Source organism: Felis catus, chromosome B4, assembly GCF_018350175.1.
Source record: "Felis catus isolate Fca126 chromosome B4, F.catus_Fca126_mat1.0, whole genome shotgun sequence".
NCBI classification, from domain to species: Eukaryota; Metazoa; Chordata; class Mammalia; order Carnivora; family Felidae; genus Felis; species Felis catus.
In genome coordinates this window covers 26,561,562-26,578,798 of record NC_058374.1, presented here as the reverse complement: position 1 = coordinate 26,578,798, position 17,237 = coordinate 26,561,562, and the positions used below count along the sequence as shown (strand labels likewise).

At 45.1% G+C, this 17,237-nt stretch overlaps 1 long non-coding RNA gene across 2 annotated transcripts in view; it reads left to right on the top strand.

Annotated features, from left to right (window-relative positions):
- Positions 1-17,237, top strand: part of LOC109501370 — a 47,240-nt gene that overhangs the window by 22,144 nt on the left and 7,859 nt on the right. For both annotated transcript variants that reach the window (XR_006600379.1, XR_006600378.1), the window contains exons 3-5: positions 2,516-2,714; positions 8,088-8,211; positions 16,544-16,664. This is a non-coding gene — a long non-coding RNA (uncharacterized LOC109501370). The remainder of the gene's footprint in view (positions 1-2,515; positions 2,715-8,087; positions 8,212-16,543; positions 16,665-17,237) is intronic.

The following is a 17,237-nucleotide window of genomic DNA, read 5'->3' as shown; positions in this document are numbered from 1 at the left end:
CATTCTAATGGATTATATTAGATTGATTGATTAATTTGAATTACTATAGGTATTTGGAGATAAGGCATAGGGTAGAAGAACCCCCCCCACCAAATCTCTTTTTATGCACTTTTTACTATTTAGTCTTCAGCTAAGGATTTTCTCATGTGTATAACTGCAGTTACATCATAAATTCAAGGAGGAAAATGTACGTAAATATATATATCCTGGAACCCTGCCAATCTGAGGAACCCAGAACTGAAAACTTCCTGAGACAATGAAACCGACACCTTCTACTTATTACCAGACTGATTAACTCAACAAAACGTAGCAAAGTGTTTTTGAATCCTAAAAGGCTCCATTTTACCCAGATTCTATACAGTAATTTTCCTGGACACCCTCAAAGCGTGTAGGCATTATAGTGTTAACAGTTTATTTGAGAGCCGATTACTTCAGGGGTTCACAGGACATGGGACAGCAAAGCACATGGAAACTAGTTCAGGGTAGGTGAGAAACAAATGGTAGTGCTCAGCAGTGTAGATGGCATTGCGTGCTCTTTACCCCGTCCCCTTACACACCTACACACACAAAACCACACCACATTGCAAACATGTAGCAGTGACTGATCAAGTCTCTTAAAAATATTGGAGAGACTATCATTGCATCCCCTGGCAGACAAATTCATCCCTCGGGTAAATACCCATTCGAACCCCAAATCGTGAAGATTGTAACACAAATACAGAGGGAGTCCTTGAGTATAAAAATGGAGGTATTATTCTCATTTCCACCTCTTGATTCTCCTCCGATCCACATCTAGTGTTTGGGTACTTCTGTCAAGTCACCACTAATGCTGAATTAGCCAACACTGAACTCCAAGGGGAAATACGGGGTTTTCCCCAGGTCACAGCATTTGCTTCAACCAACACTCCACTTGTTCTATAGGTTTATTTGCCAGCATCCTTGTAAAACAAGCCAGTTTCATCAGCATTGAAAACCTGCTCTTCTGCATATAATCCTTTTCCTGTAAAACACTCGGCAGGTATTTAAAAAATTCTTCCGCAGCCTCCTGAGCTGCAGAGCCTCCACCTTGGATAAGTTTAACATTTTTCATGCTATATTGCTGTTTGGAATACGTGAGCCAGCATTCGCCCAGAAGAGTAACATTTTCCTGACCCTGGGCGATGTGGTTGTAAATTTCTTTGGTTTTTTTCAGCCTTACAACAATGGTTTCCACTATGCCGCTTCTTTTTTTTTTTTAACTGGTTGCCATCTTTTTTTTTTTTTTTTATGTTTACTTATTTTTGAGAGAAAGAAACAGAGAGGGGCAGAGAGAGAGGAGCCACAGAATGTGAAGCAGGCTCCAGGCTCCGAGCCGTCAGCACAGAGCCCAACGTGGGGCTCGAACCCACAAACTGTGAGATCATGACCAGAGTCGAAGTCGGATACTTAACCGACTGAGCCACCCAGGCGCCCCTTGGGTGGCATCTTTGAATCCACAAACGTAGCCCCTTTCCCATAGTTTCATCACACACTAAAGATGCTACCTTAGCACTTTCTGGAGTGGCCTGAGATACAGATCATGGAAATCCCTTGTTCTTTTTTTTTTTTTTTTTTTTGATGTGCCACATTGTTGATTTCTTAACACTGAACACGCAACCACAGCACTGTAACTCATGCCTGAACAAAGCTCATTTAACACACACATTTTTTCCCTAAGGCACATGACAGCTTTTTTGAGCTTAGGAACACCAGACAGCACTTCAGCACTGTGCATGGAGGCTGTTTCAAACACTGAAACCACAACAAAAGGCACAGAATGTAAAAAACGTGGTACCACTCAGGTCACGAAAAGGACATTTGTTCAGCATGAGAGCTGAAACAGGAGGACAGTGTCGCCTTGCTCAGCTGGCAACATGTGCATAGGGCAACCGAGATGTTTCTGCACTCTGGGCCTGTCCTCAGATGTCTGCAAAAGTGCTGTCAGTGTCAATGTCCCGGTTGCAAATCAATCTTAGCAAGTGGGCAAATGCACAAATATGGAATCCGCCAAGGACGAGGATTGCCTTTCTTCTGCCTTTGGGAAGACCAATGTGTTAGCCCATTCGGGCTGCTAGAGCCACATACCATATATCTGGGTGTCTTAAACAACAAATATTCGTTCCTCACAGTTCGAGGGCTGAGGAGTCCAAGGTCAAAGAGCCAGATGAGTTTCGTGTCTGGCGAGGTCTGCATCCTGGTTCACAGACATCCATCTTTTCATTTGGACCTCACACGGTGGAAGGGGTGAAGAAACTCTCCGGAGTCTCTTTTTTAAGAGCACTGATCCCATTCATGAGGGCTCCGCCCTCAGGACCTGATCACTTCCCCAAGGCCCCGCCTCCAAATGCCATCATAATGGGCTTTCGGTTTCAATTAATGACTTTTGCGGGGACACAAGCATTCTGTGTATGGAATCAACACCATCTGATGTTAATTCGAAGTCCATAATACCAAAATCCTGTGGTGAGGCTGTAACATTACATCCACTGTCTTTCAGCTGGTGCCGGCACGCTAGGCAGACCTATCTGCGATCCAGGTTCAAAATGTTCCCATCAGTCAGCTGGATATAGCAAAGTGCCCAGGAGGCCATCCGCGTTTGGAGATTGAAGAGGTAATGGGCAGGAGCACATCTTCTGGGAATATAAGCTACCTATTCATGCAATTCATTTGTGTCTACAAGACCTGCTTGGTTCGGGGTAAGTATCTGATGCTTCCTTCCACTTAATAATGGAGTGTCTCTGGGCACCTCAAATGTATGGAGAAGCGCATCGGAAATAAGTATTTCGTCATGGGCGGTTCTGTCACCCGATCACCTCGTGATCCATGGTCAGGCGTCCAGTACCTACCAGGGTTTGGTAGCAAGCCAAGAGCTGTTTTCTGAAAACAGAAATTGTAACTAACGTAATGTACCATAACTTTGCTCTGTAACTTATTATCCAGTCCTGGTTAGAAATCCATATAGATTTCTCTTGTTCTGGGTCACACTTAAAGATGGCAACCTTCAAGTTCATACAGTATATGGACTGCAGAAAGACACCTAAAAGCGATACAGGTAGTTGTTATGGTCTGAATGTTTGTGCTCCCCCCCCTACCCCTGCCAAATTCCTGTGTTGAAATCCAAACCCTCAATGGTGATGGTATTAGGAGGTAGAGCCTTTGAGAGGTGGAGCCTCATGAGATGCAGAGCCCTCATGAATGAGATTAGTGTCCTTATTAAAGAGATCCCAGAGAACTCCCCTAGCCCCTTCCATAATGTGAACACACAGCAAAAAGGCTCGGGCTAAGAAGCTGGAGGAGGGCTCTCACCAGAATGCAACCGTGTTAAAGCTTTGATCTTGGACTTCCCAGCATCCAGAACCATGAGAAATAGATTTTTGTCGTTTATAAGCCTCCCAGGCTCTGGTATTTTGTTATTGCAACCCGAATGGACTAAGGCAATAGCCTCTAAAATCTCCAATATCCCGTCAAGGATTGTGCCTCTTTCTTACTGGTAGGGGTACATATTTTCATGTGATTTATCTCCCACACTTGAGCAGATATTTATCTTAGTTGCACATCTGAGGAACTTCCGAATTCTAGCTCATTAGGTCCTATCCGTATAAACGTCATCAAAATAACGGACAAGCAGGATATTGTATAGATGGTGAAAACATCAAGTTCCCAGAGGACTCCCTTGAATGAGGCCAGAGACGACGTGAGGTTACATAATAAAAGTATCCTTCTCTCTCAAAAATAAATAAAACATAAAAAGGGGGCACCTGGGTGGCTCAATCGGTTAAGCGGCTGACTTCAGTTCAGGTCATGATCTCACAGCTCGTGAGTTCGAGCCCCGCGTCGGGCTCTGTGCTGACAGCTCAGAGCCTGGAGCCTGCTTCGGATTCTGTGTCTCCCTCTCTCTCTGCCCCTCCCCTGCTCACGCTCTGTCTCTCCCTCTCTCTCAAAAATAAATAAAACATAAAAAATATATAGAGAAAGAAAGAAAGAAAAGAAAGGAAAGATGGAAGAAAGAAAGAAAGAAAGAAAGAAAGAAAGAAAGAAAGAAAGAAAGAAAAAGAAAGAAAGAAAGAAAAAGAAATTTTCAGATTAACAGCAGCATACCAGGTCCCAGGGTGTGTGCTGAGTCATTACTATAAAGGATCATATCCAGAAAAGCAATTCTAATTCTAATTAGCCTAATTAGGCTTCAGATAATCTGCTGTCATCTTCTAAGACCTTTCTCTCTTCTGCAAAGGCCCCATAGCTGGATTTAATGGGATTTAATACAAGTGACACTTCTTCATCTTTCAAAGCTTTGAAGAAGGCACCAATTTCTACAATTCCTCAGGGCTGTGCTATTGCTTTTTGGTTACGATTTTAGCAGGGAGGAAGAACTCAAAGGGCCTTCACATGGCCCTTTCTGCCACAACTGTCCCGATTGCACGGGCCAGGGAGCAATGTGGGGGGTTGGGGGGGGGGGGCTGTGCCAGTTGCCCAAGGCAGGCAGGAAGGGGAAGGATTGCATCTGTCTCTTCCATTTGGAAAGCAAACCCTTGCCTAGACACTCCGCACCAAATTGTCAGTGGTTCCTTGACAAAATCTTGCCACTGGTCTCTAGTTGCAAGAGAAGTTGGAATTCGGGTATTTTAAATGTCCACTGTCTCTAGTGGAGAGCAAAGGAGGAAAGTTTGGAGAATGACCTGTGGGTTTACACCAACTTTTTGCCGGCCACGGCCTTATCACAGCTTTGGCGCTCTGACCCTTGCTACCAATTTCCCCAGGGAACTGCTAATTTCTGCCCTCCACAAACATTCCAGCCCTATGGATGAGACCCTGCCATCGGGAAGCTTATAGTTTTGTGGGGAAAACAAATGCAATAGGGCAAAGTATTGCTCTTAAATTGTCTTTGTCTGTTCTTTTACGTTACCACTCCCCTACCAATAAGAGAGCAGCAACGGCTCTCTATTCTGCACCGTCCTTGGGGGAGGCTGGGTGTAGGCTGGCACAAAGCAGTCATTATTCAGCTTCGAGTTTCAGAGTATAATTTTAAACCCCTTAGCTAACATGTCAGTCTGAGAGACAAGCCCTTTTGATTTTCAAGAGGTAGGCTTGGGTAAGACAGAAAATGCAGGTCTTTGAAAATCAAGGCTCCAGAGTCAGGACGACTGGAGCACAGATTATATTAAAAATCAAATCTTGGGGCACAGTCGGTTACGCGTCTAACTCTTGATCTCGGGTCAGGTCACGATCTCATGGGTGGTGAGCTCGAGCCCCGCATCAGGCTCTGCGCTGACGGTGCGGAGCCTGCTTGGGATTCCGTCTCTCCTTCTTTCTGCCTATCCCCTGCTTGTGCACTCTCTCTCTCTCTCTCTCTCAAAAATAAACTTAAATTTTTTTTTTAAAAACGAATCTATCATGATGTAGAAAATCATAGTTCTTCCTGAGCCCCATGGGATAACCTTGGAGGGATTAAATAAATTGAGAGTAAATTAGGTGCCCCGAGAAGCACCTTCCCACCCTCCAGTTAAACCTGCCCCACCCAGGATAATAACCCCTGGGGAAGGAGAGTCATAAACACCCTAGACGTTCAAAGGATCTCAGGGTCCTTACATTCCAGGGTCATCCCAGTTGATCAGCCTCTAGGGAAGCCCCACACCGAGCACAGGGTGACAAAGCAATAGGTTCCTCGTGGCTCAGGGTGTCATCCAAGCAGCTGGGCCTGAGAACAGCCCCCGCGAAATCCTGCACACCACACAGTGAAAAGAAGAAAATAGATCAGAGCCCTGAGCTGCGGGGGAGATAGTGGAGGTAGAAATGCTAAGAGGAAGGGTACGGGGTCTGGAGGGAGGGGTCCAGATGAGAAGGACGGAGTGGATACAATGGTTTTACCAGAGGCCATGTCATGCGTGGGCCTTCTATATCAGCAACGGATGCCAGTCCTCAGCGCCCCAAACCTCTTCAGAGGCCAGCCAGTATTGGAGGAAGGCACAGAGTCCACACACACCCTCCTTCAATGTCAGGATGTTGCCTAGGTCACCCAGGAAGATTCTGCAGAGAGAAAAGGTTAGCGGAAACAAAAGGGATAGGATCTTAAAACTGCTCGCACGTTTACTCAGAGAGAGTAGGTTGATCCAGAGATGACTCCAGGGTGGCAACAATATGTGTTTTCTGACATGTGTGGATCTGTGGCTCAACAGTTAGTTGAGTTTTATTGTAGGGAAAAAAAAAAAAAGTTACCTTTCCTGCACATGTGGATTGTGACTATAAATTTTATGTCCCCTTCACAGGCACGGGAATAGATAATTACAAAGTCACATGGTGTGTGGTAAATTCAGGCACGATGGGAAAGCCGTGGAGACCGAGAAAGGAAACGTCTAGCTTTCCTGGGGGAAAAGAGAAATAATTCAAAGAGGGCATTACATTTCAGATGAGTTCTGCCGGATTAGCAGGCACTTGATAAGTGAGCAGTTGAGGGGAAAGTTCCAAGCAAAGAGGGCAACCTGTACAAGGACACGGAGCCACAAAAAGGCAACGTGTACTTTGGGAAATGGCAAGAAATCGGGGGGTTAGATTTAAATTTTTTTAATTAAAAATTTTTTTTCAGATTATTTATTTATTTGGAGAGAGAGAGAGAGAGAGAGAGAGCGAGCAACAACGAGTGGGGTAGGGAGAGAGAATTCCAAGCGGGCTCCGTGCTGTCAGCGTAGAGCCCGCCGTGTGTCTTGAACCATGAGGTCATGACCTGAGACGAGATCAAGAGTCGACGCTTTACCAGCTGAGTCAGTAAGGCACCCCGAGAAATATGGATGACTAGAATATGGGTTTTTCAGGGCAGTGGCAGATGATGATGGAGGCTTCCCTGGTGTTCTACGGTGTTAAACACGATGATCTGCATAGAACAGAGGTAGCCAAAATCTTTACCTGGACGTTATTCAGTTCCATTGTTCTCTTCAGAACAAGACTCTGGAGATGAAATGCAGAGAGAAGGACCAGGCCCCAGGAGGCCCGTGGGGAGGCTTACAGCAGCCCAGACAGAGGAGGCTGGCCTCCACCAGTGCGTGGTAGGGAGGACAGAAAAGAGACACCGGATCCGGGAAGTATTTCTGAAACAGAATGGCCAGGATTTCACAGCAGATTCCATACGGGGTATGGAGCGGGGAAGAGAAACGTAATGACTTACTCAGAGATTTCCGGTCTTAGTGGATGGTGATATCTTCACGGATGGGAACAGAAAACAGGAAAAGGAAGTTTCAGAGGGTATTATAATAAGCACATTTATTCATTTAATAAGTGTTTATTGAGGATTTCCTACGTGCTAGGCACTGTGCCAAGCATGAGCGAACCAGACACAGTCTCTGCCTTTGTGAAGTTTATAGTCTAGTGTGTGCTGTTAATATTAAGCAAACATTGGTGCGAAGTTAATTCCTTATAGTTGCGAAAAGATCACAGTGAATCACCCTTGCGACAAGGAAGGTGGTCAAGGAAAAGTTCAGCAGAGCCAGGAGACTGTCTGTGAGTGAGACCTAACCTGGGGGAGGGAGGCATGGTGGTTTCCTCGAAAGAGAGAGACTTCTGAAGTGAGCTCTAAAGAATGAGTAGAGATTTCTCTACGCAAACAGTGACGGAGTGGAGAGCATTTCAGGCCTAGGAAGAGCTGCAAAGCAGCAGGGAATTTGGCTGGATAAAAAAACTAAAGGAAGCTCAGTGAGCGAAGGAGAGGGGCCATTAGAAGAGGCTGGAGCAGCGGGACAGGTGCAGGGGGTTGCACATAGCATCTTAGGTTATGTTGACGGCAAGGGTCCCAATCGCAATGCAATAGGAAATCATTGAAAGGTTTTCAGGAGAGAACATAGGGACGCCTGGGTGTCTCAGTCAGGTAAGTGTCTGACTCTTGGCTTCGGCTCAGGTCATGATCTCACAGTTTGTGGGTTTGAGCTCTGCATAGGGCTCTGTGCTGACAGAGCCTGCTTGGGATTCCCTCTCCCCCCCCCCCCCCACTCATGCCATCTCCCTCAAAATAAACTAGTTAATTAACAATTTTCTTAAAAAAAGAGAGAACATACAAGGATTTTCATTTATATCAACCTCTCCAGCTAACGTGTGAAGAATGGATTAGAAGAAGTCGAGAATGTAACAAGGTGGGACCACCCCGGAGAACAGCGTCCAGGAGGATGAGCAGGGCTCTGGAGAAGAACATGGGGTAGATGCACTGGCATGGTGAGCGCTGAATGAGCACAAAACGGGGTTGCTGGTACTGGGTGGGGACACCAGAAGTTCAGTTTATATGTGTGTTGATTTTGAGATTCCTGTGAAATGTCAAAGTAGAAATGTCCCATTAGATATTCGATTCTCAAGCTTAGATGAGTGGTCTGGGCTGGAGATATAAATGAAAAAAATACTTGGCATCTGATGTGATCGGAGCCCAGGAAAGGGATTCTGTTGCAGAGGGAGCTTGTCTTGCATGCAAAAATAGATTTGGTTTGCAACAATGTATAAGTGGTGTTGAAACCTGAGGTTAGACGAAATCTCCAAGAAGAGAGTGAGGACCAAGGACATAAGACAGAAACGAAGACAGAAGAAAATAAACGTTTAAAGGGGAAGCCAAAGGAAGCACAGCCTGAGAATAGAGTGATGAGTAATCGTCAGCGATGAGGAAGAAAATCAGGAAGGTGAAGATGAAAGGTAGAAAGAAGAGAGTTTCAGGAAGAGCAGATAAGTCAGAGCAAGATCAAAAACAAAGCTTTGGTTTTAACTTTTGAAGATCATTTAAGGCTGTAACGAAAATAGGGGCGCCTGGGTGGCTCAGTCAGTTAGGAATCAGACTCTTGATCTCAGCTCAAGTCTTGATCTCAGGGTTGTAAGTTCAAGTCCCACGTTGGGCTCCACACTAGGTGTGGAACCTACCTAAACAAAACAAAACAAGACTTTAGCAAGATAAATTTCAGGTGTGTTTTACAGTTAGAAGCCAGATCATAAGGGGTTCATTAAAATATTGAGAAGTTAGGGGGCACCTGGGTGCCTCAGTTGGTTAAGCTTCCGACTTCGGCTCAGGTCATGATCTCACAGTTCGTGGGTTTGAGCCCCGCATCGGGCTCTGTACTGACAGCTCAGAGCCTGGAGCCTGTTTTGGATTCTGTGTCTCCCTCTCTCTCTGCCCCTCCCCTGCTCACACTCTGTCTCTGTCTCAAAAATAAATAAACATTAAAAAAATTTTTTTAAATAAAAAATACTGAGAAGTTAGGTAAATAAAAGCAATGAACATGGACTACTGAAAGAAATTTAGCAACATATATAATGGAAAACAATAAATATTTGTTATATTAATAACTAATATTATATCAATATAATTTTATTTAAAATAGCATCTGTTGGGACACGTGGGTGGCTCAGCCAGTTAAGTGTCGGACTCTTGATTTCAGGTCAGGTCATGATCTCACGGTTTATGAGTTCAAGCCTCATGTCAGGTTCTGTGCTGACAGCTCAGAGCCTGGAGCCTGCTTTGGATTCTGTGTCTCCCTCTCTCTCTGCCCCTCCCCTGCTTGCTCTCTCTCTCTCTCAAAAATAAATAAACATTTAAAAATAAAATAAAATAACATCTATTAATGTTATATTATATAAAAGTATAGGGGCATCTGGGTGGCTTAGTCGGTTAAGCATCTGACTTCAGCTCAGGTCATGAACTCGCAGTTCACGAATTCCAGCCCCATGTCGGGCTCTGTGCTGACAGCTCAGAGCTTGGAGCCTGCTTCGAATTCTGTGTCTCCCTCTCTCTCTGTCCCTCCCCCACTTGTTCTCTCTCTCTCTCTCTCTCTCTCAAAAATAAAAACATTTTACAAATTTTATTAAAAAAATAAAAAATAAATAAAAGTGTATAATTATACTAAATGTTAATTTATATTTGTGTTAACATTAACACAATATTATCACATTATACATAGTCCACATTAAAGAATCTATACATTATTTACTCACAATATACAGATTACCTACACATGCTATTCCATTATTAACCCCATTACCATCATCCCTCCTTATGTGCAGGGTTAGGGTCCAAGGTCTCCAGCGGATGCCTGAAACTGTGGATAATGCTGAACCCTATACATACTGGTTTTTCCTGTGATAAAGTTTAATTTGTAAATTAGGTACAGTAAGAGATGAACAGCGACCACTAATAATAGAACAATCGAAACAGTATAGTGTCATCAACCTGATGTAAATGCGGTCCTCTTCTATCTCTTCAAAAATACTGTACTTACCCTTCTTCCTGTGACGATGTGGGATGATAAAATGCCTACGTGACGACATGAAGTGAGGTGGGTGATGTAGGCATCGTGATGTGGTGTTAGGCTCCTATTGACTTTTTGACAGATATATCAGAAGGATATATCAATATATCAGAAGGAAGGTCATTTTTGACCATGGGTAACTGAAACCATGCCAAGTGGGAAAGAGAAACCGCACGTAAGGAAGGGCTACTCCCTGTCAACATCTGACTGATAAAATCAGCCGGTTAGTTAACATAAGTATATGTTAATGTATTCATGATAATCATTTAAATACTTTAATTGTTTCGTGGGGTTAAAATTAATATTACTGGATTTATAAGAAAAAGGAACAACGACCCAATTAAGAAGGGGTAAAGAATGTGTACCTGGGGCGCCTGGGTGGCGCAGTCGGTTAAGCGTCCGACTTCAGCCAGGTCACGATCTCGCGGTCCGTGAGTTCGAGCCCCGCGTCGGGCTCTGGGCTGATGGCTCGGAGCCTGGAGCCTGTTTCCGATTCTGTGTCTCCCTCTCTCTCTGCCCCTCCCCCGTTCGTGCTCTGTCTCTCTCTGTCCCCAAAATAAATAAACGTTGAAAAAAAAAATTAAAAAAAAAAAAAAAAAGAATGTGTACCTGCAGTTCACAGAAAAGGATGTACAAAGGCCAGGAGTCATGGAAAAATGCAATCAACCTTACGGTCAGGAAATGCAACCAAAACAAAAAGAGGTGTCATTTTTCTTCCATCAGACTGACAAAAATTTGAGTTTAATAATATCGAGTGCGATCTACAAAGAAAATTCAGGGTGCTTGACCCACAGGGAGGGCTGACATTGTTGGCAATTGGGAGACGCCCCATGTCGCATTCTTGGAGTAATGGCTACCATGATAGGGAAGGTCATATGGAAGTCTCTGAAACAGATCCTAAGTCCCTGCTCAAAACACGAAACAAAACCAGTCTAGCAGTTTGGGGGAAAAGGCAGAGATTAGTGTTACTTTAAGGATCTGAAGCATACAGCTGTGGTGGCTCCTGTCATATCTCTAGTGAATTTATCAGACTGACCCCTGAAGACCCCTAGCAGAAGCTAGATGGATCCTGGAGAATAACTGTAGACTGTGAAAAGCTCCACCGAATAGTAGCCCCACCTGCGACTGCCATGCCAAACGTAGTATCTTGGCTAGAGTAGCTGAATACGGTTTCAGGCACACGTTCTACAGCTATTGATTTGACAAATGCCCTCTTTTTAAATTTAACAAAAATTATTTATTTATTTATATTTATTTATTTATTTATTTATTTTTGAAAGAGAGAGAGAGAAAGAGAGAGAGCGAGTGGGGCGGGGGGTTGGGGGGGCAGAGAGAGGGAGACAGAATCCCAAGCAGATTCTGTGCTCCCAGCGCACACGCACAGCACGACACGACACGACACGGAGCTTGAACTCACAAACTGTGAGATCATGACCTGAGCTGAAGTTAGGAGTCGGACGCTCAAGTGACTGAGCCACCCAGATGCCCTGACACGTGCCCTCTTTTTAATCCCAATCAGAAAAGAGGATCCGAAACAGTTTGTAATTACGTGGATTTATATACTATATGTTTGTTTGTTTCAAGTTTATGTATTTATTTTGAGAGAGAGAGAGAGACAGCCAGGGAGCGGCAGAAAGGGAGAGAGAACCTCAAGTAGGCTCCACACTGACAGCACCAGGCTCAAACCCACGAACCAAGAGATCATGACCTGAGCTGAAACCCAGAGCCAGATGCTCAGCTGACTAAGACACCCAGGTGCCCCGTAATATATGTTTGTGCAATAAATAGACAATACATATTACAGATTTTTCCTAGGGCTAATTTAATGCACCCACTGGCTGTCATAATATAATCGGGAGGGATGTGGATTCCAGGGACATCCTGTAGAGCATAAAACTAATCTTTCACATTGATGACGTCTGCTTGGGCAGGATAAACAAAGGGTGAGAGCGCCAGGAGGCCTTGGTAAGACACATGTGCACCACAGGGCAGGGGATAACCTCTAGGAAGATTTATGGACCTGCCACTTTGGTAAAGACGTTGGGTGTGCAAGGGCTGGGGTGGACCAGGACATCCCTTATTAAAAGACTGGATCTTGCGTCTCTTACAACAAAGAAGACAGTACTACCACCCCCGATAGGCCTGTTCACATTCCACACCCAAGCACGTGGCTCCAGGTCACGTACTGAGTCACTGAGAAGACCGGCAGCCTGGAGGGATTCCCCTTCAGCAGCAAAGGGTTCCGCAGCAGGTCCCCTCTGCCCCGCAAGCAGTCCTGCCATTTGGACCATTCAACACGGCAGACTTGATGATGTGGGAAAGGTCAGTGGTGGGAAAAGATTCTACGTGGAGTTTATGGCAAGCTCAGGACGAATAATAGCCCTTTTGTCTTTCTTGAAATAATCTCTGGTGTGTTACTGAGCCCCGGTAAAGACAGAATGCTTTACCATGAAGCATCAGGTGGCCATGTGTCTGAAACCGCTTGCTATGAGCTGAGTTGTCTTGAACCCGCCAATCATAAAGACGGGGGGGCCCAGAGGCAGCACGTGATAAGGTGGAAAGGCCGTGATGAGAGCCTGGGCAGGACACGCAGATGCACGAGAAGTTAGCCCAGACTCCCCTTTTCCACGTGACAGTTGTACCAGTTTGCTATATGGCCCCGACTCACATGTTTGGCCATATAGCAAAGGAAGAGGTGCCGAAAGGGGAAGAAGAGCCTGAACTTGACCTGTGGATGGGTTGGGTCGGCTTGCTACATGCCCACCGTGAATGGATAAAACGGATAGCGGATGCATCGCAGTTACATTCAACCTTCAAAGAGAGTCTGGAGAGAAAAATCTCTCCAGTGGGTTGAGCTTTGAGTAATTGCTTGATCACCCACTTTTCACAGACAGTAAAGGTGGCGTAAGGTGAGAATTTACATGAGCTCATGGTAGCAGTGAGTAGACTGGTTGGCTGGTCAAGAGCGTGAAAGGAAAGGACTGAAAGGATGACGACAAAGAGGTCTGGAGTGGAGGCCTATGAGAGGGCATTCAAAGTAGACATGACGATCTTTGTATGTGTCCTTACAGCCATCCCATTAAGAGGTGGGGTCTTATCTCTCTCTGTCTTTTCATTTTTTTTTATTAAGAATTTTTTTAAGTTTATTTATTTTTGAGAGAGAGAGAGAGAGACAGAGTGCTAGCAGGGGAGGGGCAGAGAAAGAGAAAGAGAGACACAGAATCTGAAGCAAGCTCCAGGCTCTGAGCTGTCCGCACAAAGCCGGATGTGGGGCTCAAACCCACAAGTTGTGAGATCATCACCTGAGCTGGAGTCGGGTGGTTAACTGACCGAGCCACCCAGGCATTCCTGTCTCTCTTAAATCACGGCAGGGCCATGCAACTTTGGCCAATGCAGCAATAGCAAAAGCATAGACTTCAAAAGTGCCTGGACATTGGGACTTGCCCTCTGTTGCTTCCAGAAACTCCTCTTCCACTACATGCCCTAGCTTGTAGTGCCCTCCCTGATCCTGGAGGATCAGAAAGCATGGAGAGAGGCTGTGCATCCTAGTTTTGCAGCCAATGTCCACATGCATGAGCGAGCCTCACTGACATGACACGGGGCAGAGGCCAGCCACCTAGCTGAGGCCCACTCAAATCACCAACCCGTCGAATCAAGAGCAAATAAATGTTCATTGTTTGAAACCATTAAATGGAAGGGCAGTTTGTCATGCAACAAAGGCTAACTGATAATATAGCTTTCTAGGCTTTGCTCTTAATCTGTTAATAGGATTTAAAGGAACTTTGCTGAAAACTGGCTTCAGAGACTTGTTTCTGATTCAGGAAAGTCAGGTGTGAGATACAGAATGGATTAATGCCTTTACCTACCTCGCTTTGCGAGGACATTAAGCCCCTTGCATCAGCCTTAGAGGTGGAAGTCTGCAGGGGAAAATGATTTAAGGAAGGAATTTAAAGGAAAAACACATTAGCCTAATATTTTCAAAATATTATTCCTATTACTGAAGTTGGCGGGAAGCCAGCGAAACAGTTACTCTTTTGCTCTGTTGGTGGTGGAATAGATTATACAGACATCTTGGAAGGCAAATGGTGATATCAACACAAAATTAACATGAACCTACTGTTTATCTAAACGATTCCATTTCTTTGTATCAGTTCTGGATACTAAGAAATGCTGAAATGCTGTGTACAAAGAGACATGCACAAAGGTGTTAACTGACACATTTTAATAGCAAAAAATTAAAAACAGGAAAACAGCAATGAAAGATATGTCTGTGTTGTGAAACATTATGTAGTAGCTAAAAAGAATGAGGCCAAGCTATGAACTAGCTAGGAAAGATCTCCAAGATATATTCTTTTTTAATTTTTTTTTTAACGTTTATTCATTTTTGAGAGACAGAGGGAGACAGGGCATGAGCAGGGAAGGGGCAGAGAGAGGGAGACACAGAATCTGAAACAGGCTCCAGGCTCTGAGCGCTCAGCACAGAGCCTGATGTGGGGCTTGAACTCACGGACCGCGAGATCACGACCTGAGCTGAAGTCGGATGCCTAACTGACTGAGCCACCCAGGCGCCCCTAAGTTTTTAAATTTATTTTGAGAGAGAGAAAGAGAGCTCGAGAGGAGGAGGGGCAGAGAAAGAGGGAGAGAGAATCCCAAGCAGGTTCTTCACTGTCAGCACAGAGCCTGCCATGGGGCTCAGTCTCACGAACCGTTAGATCATGACCTGAGCCAAAATCAAGAGTCAGACACTTAACCAACTGAGCCACCCAGGCTCCAAGATATATTCTCTTTTTATTAAAAAAAATTTCTTTTAATGTTTATGTTTGAGAGAGAGAGAGAGAGAGAGAGAGAGAGAGAGCATGAGCAGGAGAGGGGCAGAGAAAGAGAGGGAGACACAGAATCTAAAGCTGGCTCCAGGCTCTGAGCTGTCAGCACAGAGCCTGACGCAGGGCTGAAACTCATGAACTGCGAGATCATGACCTGAGCCAAAGTCGGATGCTTAACTGACTGAGCCACCCAGACGCCCCCCGCCCCCAAGCTTACCTTTGAATATGCTTTTCATTCCAAGAAACTGCAGGTGATCATTTGAAAAAGTGCTTACCGCTCCAAGCCACAGACTGGCAGTATTCCATTGTCCACAGCCTTCGAATATAACCACATCAAATACCTAATCCTAGAGCCCCATCCTGTGGGACTGTTTCCTAAAACCATTTCTGGGCACAATATTCCAGCAGTGAGGGTTCAGTCAAGAACAGAGAAATCATTCAGGTGGCTTAAACTGGAAAACATTTAATTGAAGGGATTCGGGGCTCACACAACTGTTGAAAGGACAGGGGAAGCAAAAAGTTGGGAAAGGCAATATTAACACTTGGGAAATCAGGACCATCAGGGATCACAGGAAAATGCCAGCGACGCTCTCAGCTGCCGGCGGTACCCAAGCAGGCAACTCACAGAAGGATGTCCAGAAACCGTGTTTGCCCACGAGCTGTCCCTGTTTCTAAGGCAATAATGGCCTCTGCTTCTCTTCTACCTTCCAAATGTCAAGCAAGAGCCTGGCATTCATGGAAGCTAAACTGGAAATATGCTGGCAAGGGAGCCTGGGAAGTAGTTTCCAGATTTCCAGCCCCTGCATTGCAGGAAAAAAAGGAAAGAAAGAAAGAAAGAAAGGAAGGAAGGAAGGAAGGAAGGAAGGAAGGAAGGAAGGAAGAAAGAAAGAAAGAAAGAAAGAAAGAAAGAAAGAAAGAAAGAAAGGGATGGGAAAGGGGCACCTGGGTAGCTCAGTCCATTGAGCATCTGACTTCAGCTCAGGTCTTGATCTCGTGGTTCATGAGTTCGAGCCCTGCATCAGGCTCTCTGCTGTCAGTGCAGAGCCTGCTTCGGATTCTCTGTCCCTCTCTCTCTCTCTGCCCCTCCTCTGCTTGAATGCTCACTCTCAAAAATAAATAAACATTAAAAAAAATGAAAAATAATAAATAAATAAATAAATAAATAAATAAATAAATAAATAATGGGACAGGAAGGGCGCTGAGATAAATCAAGCTATGGGGGAAAAAATGGCTGTAGAACAATACGCACAGAATAATGCCATTCTTGGGAGAATGAACCCTTCACAAAATAAATCTATATTCTATGGTGAATCAAATGCACAGACAGAGTTCTAGCAGGAAACACCAAACTGATTACTAGCGGTGACTTTGTTGCTGGTGGGTATGGGTGAGTCATAGGCGGGCTTGAACTTGTTTCAAAGTTTTGACATTTTTTTACAGGAAGAATATACATTCAGATAAATGGAATAGAATGGGACGGAGGGATACAAGGTAAAGAAGAGGAATTGACTGGTGGAGCAAGCACTTGGTGGAGTCCAAAGGGGATGCGCTCTAGTTCAAGGTGAGGATCTCAGCCAAGGAGACTGAGGATGCAGAAGTCAGTGCAGGTGCTGTTGCCAGGAAATGGGTGGTAAAAGGGACAAAAACTGAGACACTGAGCTTGATGGCCAGTGATTTCTCAGTGGAGTGTAAGGCAAGGCCCCCAAGTGATGGTACACGGTCTGTGGGCAGTTATGGCCACTATCTGGGGTAGTAGCGTCACCTGACCCGGGATCTGCTAATGATGCCGAAGTACGCTTCAGGGTGTGCCGGTCCCAAGTCACCGGGTGGAGTGCTCTGAGTTGAGAGTTTCAGTCATGGTGTTTCTGAGAATTGGTAACCCCTCCCATGACATCACTATTTAGAGCAAGCTTTCTCAACCTCAGTATTAACACTGGGATTGGAGAATTTGCTGTGGGCGCTTTCCTGTGTGTGTAGGATGCTTAGTAGGGTCCCTGGCCAATACCCACTAGATACCAGCAGCACCCCCACCCCCCCCCCCACCCGCACCAACATGCTAGTTATGACAACAAAAATATCTCCAGACGTTTCCAAACACCCTTGGGGGAAGGAGCAAAATCTCCTCTGGTTGGGA